Source organism: Hevea brasiliensis, chromosome 17, assembly GCF_030052815.1.
Source record: "Hevea brasiliensis isolate MT/VB/25A 57/8 chromosome 17, ASM3005281v1, whole genome shotgun sequence".
NCBI classification, from domain to species: domain Eukaryota; kingdom Viridiplantae; phylum Streptophyta; class Magnoliopsida; order Malpighiales; family Euphorbiaceae; genus Hevea; species Hevea brasiliensis.
The window spans coordinates 19,493,338-19,499,803 of record NC_079509.1 but is presented as its reverse complement, the minus strand read 5'-3'; the positions used below and the strand labels follow the sequence as shown (position 1 = coordinate 19,499,803).

Sequence of the window (6,466 nt, the reverse complement as noted above, 5' to 3'; positions counted from 1 at the left end):
AAGAGATAGGAGTCAGGTCGAGAATTTATTCATTAGAAAGCGGGATAAGATAGGTTTCTTAGTGGATTTTCTTTTATTTTTTTTATTTTAATTTATTGTTATAAAATTTAAGTTTATTTATTAAAAAAAAAATTCTCCATTCCTATATCACATAATATTGAGATCGGAATAAATTAAAAAAAAAATTGATCAAATACAAAGTGGTCAAGCCAAATTCGGAAACAATTGACATGCTTATAATTTATTAGATTTTTAAAAAATTGACTTAAAAGCTCAATTACACTCAATATTTATGGGAAAATTTAATCTAGTCAATTTTTAATTTTTGTCCAATTTCACCCATAAATTTTAATTTAAGTTCAATTTAATTCAAAAATCAATAAAAAAAAAAATTAAGCTTCTTAATTTTTAGATTTAAATCAAGAAATTTAATTCATAAATTTTAATTTTTAAATTAAATTAAACTTAATGAAAACTTTTAAATTAATTTAAATAAAAAATTAAAAATAAGTAAAATTAAACTTTCTAAATAAATAGGAAGGCTAAATTAAACGTTTTACATTTGAAAAATGGTTATATAGAGTTAGACTTGTCTAAGGAATAAAAAGATTAGATCACTAGAATACCCTTGGGCATTTCAAATATGACTGGATCAGATTACAGAATCCAGCAACCTTATCCTCTTAAAAGACATGCAAACTATAATATTAATGCCTCTGATTTTCCCATCAAAAAATACCAGAAAAACAAAGAAAAATCAGGAAATGGCAACAGCATTTCTCCCAACTGCAAACTCCTTTCTCTCCTCCTCATCATCTTCTCTATCTTCACTAAAAACACCTGTACTATTTTGTCCACAAAAGAACAATGCCAAGAGACAGTTGTCTATTTGCAGAGCTTCTAGTGAGTCACCATCGCCACCTTCTCCAATTTTAACCAAACGAAGCCTCTCTATTTCATTCATCACCAGCTTTGTCTTCTCATTGGCTAGCAGGAGCAATTCCAGTCCCAATGCAGCTATTTTGGAAGCTGACGATGATGAAGAGCTATTGGAGAGAGTGAAGAGGGACAGAAAGAAGAGGATCGAAAGACAAGGTGTCATTAGTTCATCAAACAAAGAAACAGGTTAATCTCAAGCAGAACCCACAGTGTCCATAATTAATTTGGTTTCAAGATTGTGGTCATATTGGACGCTTTTGGTGTTCTAATTGCAATTTGGTTGTTTATCTAAAATACCTAATAAGTAAAAATACATAGAATTTCTACTATGGAAATGTGTAGAAATGGAGCTTAACACTCTCTAATTAACATTTTAATAAATACGACTTGATATTGCACATGTCGATGGGGAGGCATTTTAGCTCTAACTGGGGATGGAAATAGCTGCAAAAAGGAATGAAAGTATCATAGGAGGAGCAAGAGATCCCTGCGTGCCCTCTTTGATGGTCAGTCAATAATAGAGGATGAGAGAGAGGACAAAAAATTCCCTTTAATCACAGTTGCTTTATCTATTTATAAGAATGGGGCATATTTTTTAATAATACATTTTTGCCTTTATGAATAATTTAGCTCATTTTGTCATTAAGTTGTTAGTCCTTGACTCCTAATGTTTAGTGACAGATTAGTAGAGATAATAAAAGTTTCCTCTTTGGATTATGGAAGTAACTATAAATCAAACTTGGTGATAATGTAGGTGTCAAGTTCTAGGGCTAGACCTCAGCTTGAAGGGTTACAACTTGCAAAAGCTCAATTTTTGCTGTCTCCACTGAATGGATCTTCCAATAAGAGTTTGATTCACCTGATGTTCAATGGTTTATTGGTTAATTTTAAATTGTTTTATTCTTTAGGAAAGCAACGTATAAGGCAGGCTCAAGCTTGTAAATGAATGGACTTGAAGCATTAAAAAAACCCTACTTTAAATTTGATTAATAGTAACAGGTTGCAAAGATCTGCACTTGGAGAGTCTTTAGTATCAATGTATCATATTAGAAAACTATTTAACTCGAGATTTTGAGTTTATAAGGGTCCAAGCGTGTGCTTAATATCTCCAATAATGAATCTGTTTTGTGTATTGCTAAAATGGTTGTAGCATTCACAGAAAAATTCCATTGAAATGTCCAGAGTATTCAGCCTAAACTTCCTTACTATCATGATTTACAGAATCAAATTAGTTTTCTTAATTTGGTTTCTTTCCCATATAAAAAACAACTCGGTTCAATTTCTTTATTTTTGGAGAGCCAGATTTTAAGGCCTCTCCTACTATTTTGTTAACTTCAGCTAAAATGATGCTTCTATGAATATTCTTTTAACCTTATTCAATGAAATCTGCTGCAGGATATTTGCAGGATCTAGTTTACAAGCTGAGCAAAGTGGGTCAAGCCATAGAAAACAATGATTTATCAACAGCCAGTTCAGTTCTTGGGTGAACCACCAGTACAGATTGGGTCCAAAAAGCTAATATAGCTTTCTCCAAGGTAAACAGGATTAATATAGTTATTTCATTCAAATTATATCTGCATATGAGTTGCAAGAAATTATGATTTTTTGAACGAGAAGAGTTTTTGTGAATTCATTTTATATTATATGAATATTGGCTTAATTTATTAGCTTCTGATTGCTTGTTTCATTTGTCCATATCTGAGCTCCAGTCCTGAGGAGAAGACACAAATTCAATTCATCTCTATCTTCATTGATTTCATCAGGTGGGTTATCAACATTAATAAACTGTTAACAATTTAAAAAAGTTCTATACACAATTGAAAAAACTGCAACACCACCTGATGATGTCCAGGTCTTCAAGGATGAGATGAATGCAATATTTGCGTATTTATATGATGGTAGTGTAACTTAATGGTGCTTTTTTACTTTGCAGTTACAAGCAATAACATTGAATCCTCCAAATTTGCTTTTGTGTTATCCGCAACTGCATTCGAGAAATGGTAACCTTAACAGGGCTGGTTGGACAGCTCAAAGGGCTTTAGTTAGGCAGGCAGATTATGTTTTTCCAGTTTGTACATATTCTTCTCCTTTCCAACATTCCAAGTTCCATTCCTTTCTCTTATTGCTTGATCCTCTGTTGATTTTCTTTGTGGTTATGACTAGTTCCTCAAACTGGAGACCAACAGGCAATTTCGCCTACATGAGTTGTAGTTCTTTGCTCATTCCTCTTGAGCTTTGGTTACAAGTAACAACATTCCTTTATCATTCACTTCTGCTCCATTTTAGTGCACGAATTAAACCTTGTTATCGGGTATGAGAGTCTAAAGGACATGGACCACCCTCAAAAGAGAGATGGTGGTGGAATGAGGAAGTACAAAAGGCAGTGAAGAGAAAAAGGGAATGGCATAAGAAATTACCTAAATGTGATAATAATAAGGCATATGAACAGTACAAGACAACAAAGAAATAGACAAAAAAGACAGTTAGTCAAGCAAGAGTATAGGCCTTTGAAAAGTTATATGAGAAACTTGGAACTAAAGAAGGGGAGAAAGATATTTATAGATTAGCAAGAAGGAGAGAAAGATAATGTCAAGATCTCAATCAAGTTAGGTGCATTAAGAATAAAGAAGGAAAAGTATTAGTGAAAGATGAGGACATTAAAGAAATATGGAGAAATTATTTTAATGATCTCTTTAATAATAATCAAAATGGTAATAACGTGAATATAGACTATAGAACAATAGAAAAGAATGTGAATTATACTAGAAAGATTAGATCTTTAGAAGTAAAGGAAGCACTTAAGAGAATGAAAGTGGGTAAAGTCTGTGGACCCGATGGAATACTAATTGAAATGTGGAAGTGTTTGGGAGATATGGGAGTGGCATGGTTAACTAAATTATTTAATAAGATTCTAAGCTCAAAGAAAATGTTTGATGAATGGAGGAGGAGTATTTTAGTACCTATTTTTAAAAATAAGGGAGACATACAGAGTTGCTCAAACTATAAGGGAATTATACTCATGAGCCTACTATGAAGTTGTGGGAGAGAGTTGTGGAGCATTGACTATATCATGATACTTCTATCTCTCTCAATCAATTTGGCTTCATGCCCGGTCATTCAACTATGGAAGCGATCTTTCTCATTAGAAGCTTGATAGAGAAATATAGAGATGTGAAGAAAGATCTACACATGGTTTTTATTGATTTGGAGAAGGCTTATGATAGTGTTCCAAAAGATGTCTTATTGAGTGTGTTAGAACAAAAGAGGATATCTATTAGGTACATACAAGTGTTGAAAGATATGTATGAAGGAACAAGTATTATTGTGTGCACAGTAGGAGGGGACACAAGAGATTTTTCGATCTCAATTGGATTACACCAAGGATCGGCTATAAGCCCTTACCTTTTTATATTAGTTTTAGATGAATTTACGAAAAATATACAAAAGAGTATTCTTTGGTGCATGATGTTTGCGGATGATATTCTTCTGATAGATGAGACACGAGAAGGAGTCAATAGAAAGCTAGAGCTTTAGAGAAGTACTCTAGAGTCAAAGGGCTTTAAGTTAAGTAGAACGAAGACAGAATACATGCATTGCAAGTTCAATGAAGGCCAAACTGGTGATAGAGAATGAGTTAGTTTGGATGGAGTGGTACTGTCCCAAAGTAATCACTTTAAATATCTCGGCTCAGTCCTTCAAGTTGATGGGGGATGTGAGGAGGATGTTAGTCATAGGATTAAAGCCGGATGGTTGAAGTGGAGACATGCCACGGGAGTTTTATGTGATCGCAAGATTCCCAATAAGTTGAAAGGAAAATTTTACCGTACAGCCATACGACCGGCTATATTATATGGTAGTGAGTGTTAGGCACTGAAGGAGTCATATACATCTAAGATAAGAGTTGCAGAGATGAGAATGTTAAGGTGGATGAGTGGCCATACTAGATTAGATAGAGTCCGTAATTAGAGTATTAGAGAAAAGGTAGGAGTGGTGCCAATTGAGAATAAGTTGAGAGAAGGAAGATTGAGGTGGTTTGGTCATGTAAAGCGTAAACATATGGAGGCTCCAGTTAGACAAGTAGAGCACATTAGGTTAGAAGATAGAAAGAAAAAAAATGGTTAGACCTAAATTAACTTGGAGGTGAGTAGTACAACGTGGCCTAGAAGCATTACACATTTCTGATGATTTAACCCAAAATCGTTTAGAGTGGAGAAAACGAATCCATATAGCCGACCCCAAATTTTTTAGATAAAAATTTAGTTGAGTTGAGTTATTGAGTATGAGAGCCACGTAAAAGAGCACTTAGATAATGGCAGATTTGGAAGTTTAGTATTGTGCTTACTAAATATGGGGAATTGGTAGCATTAATGTGAAATTTGATGTTGTAAAAATATTATTTTTTTATATATTATTATTGACATGATAAAAATATTATTATTTTTATATGTTATTATTGACATAGCATAACTTTAATAGTTAAAAAGATTCAAAACTTTTTTACTTTTATTAATTATAATTTATTTTATAAGTTTGTGATATTTATAGCTAGTTGACTAATTTTAATTTAATTTTATCAAAAATTAATATTTTATTACCTGATACCATTATAAAAATAAATATTTATGTTAGTATAATAGAAAAATAATTTCTCCTCTCTCCCCTTCATATTTTTTTATTTTTGTTAAAAAATAAAAATTCATATAAAAAATATTAATAACAACAATACTTATCATTTTAGCACATATATAATAATAATAATAATAATAATAATAATAATAATAATAATAATAATAATAATAATAAACACATATATATCATTGGATGAGAGAGAGAGAGAGAGATAGGCATATTTTTTAGAAAGAAGTGGATGGAGAGATTTTAATATTAAATAAATAAATATTTATTTAATTTCATAAATACTAAAAAAAATTAGAGAGAGAGGAATATTATTTTTTATTCTAAATAATATAAATATTTATTTTTAATAATTATATTAAGTAATAAAATATTAATTTTAATAAAATAAAATTAAAATTAGTTAACTAGCTTTAAAGGAAACAAATTTATAAAATTTATATTAATTAACAAAAGTAAAAAAAATTTAAATTTTTTTTAATTAAAGCTACACCACACTAATTATAAAATATAAAATAATAATATTTTTATCACATCAATAAAATCATAAAAATTTACATCACATCAACTATTTCATCAGTAATAATATATGTGCTACATTATCATCCTTAGTTCTCTAATTTTTTTACCATGCTACAATAGTTATCGTTACAAAAACACGTAAAATTTTGAATTTTTTTATTTAAAAAAAAAAAGCAATTCCTCGTATAAGCCGCCTTCATCCAGAGGATAGAGCAGGAACTAATGTTCCACCTAACTGGAAGTATGCCAAATTTTGATAAAATTAATTGATAGCCCACCAGCACCAAAAATTTTCGAATACCATCTTGCGATAAAATGAGCAAAAGAAACTTCAGATTCTCAACCTCATCAGAGATCGAGAAGCTTGATA

At 31.0% G+C, this 6,466-nt stretch overlaps 1 pseudogene; it reads left to right on the top strand.

Annotated features, from left to right (window-relative positions):
• Nucleotides 1-633: 633 nt before the first annotated feature.
• Nucleotides 634-3,208, top strand: LOC110659237 (thylakoid lumenal 16.5 kDa protein, chloroplastic-like; annotated as a pseudogene).
• Nucleotides 3,209-6,466: the final 3,258 nt, after the last annotated feature.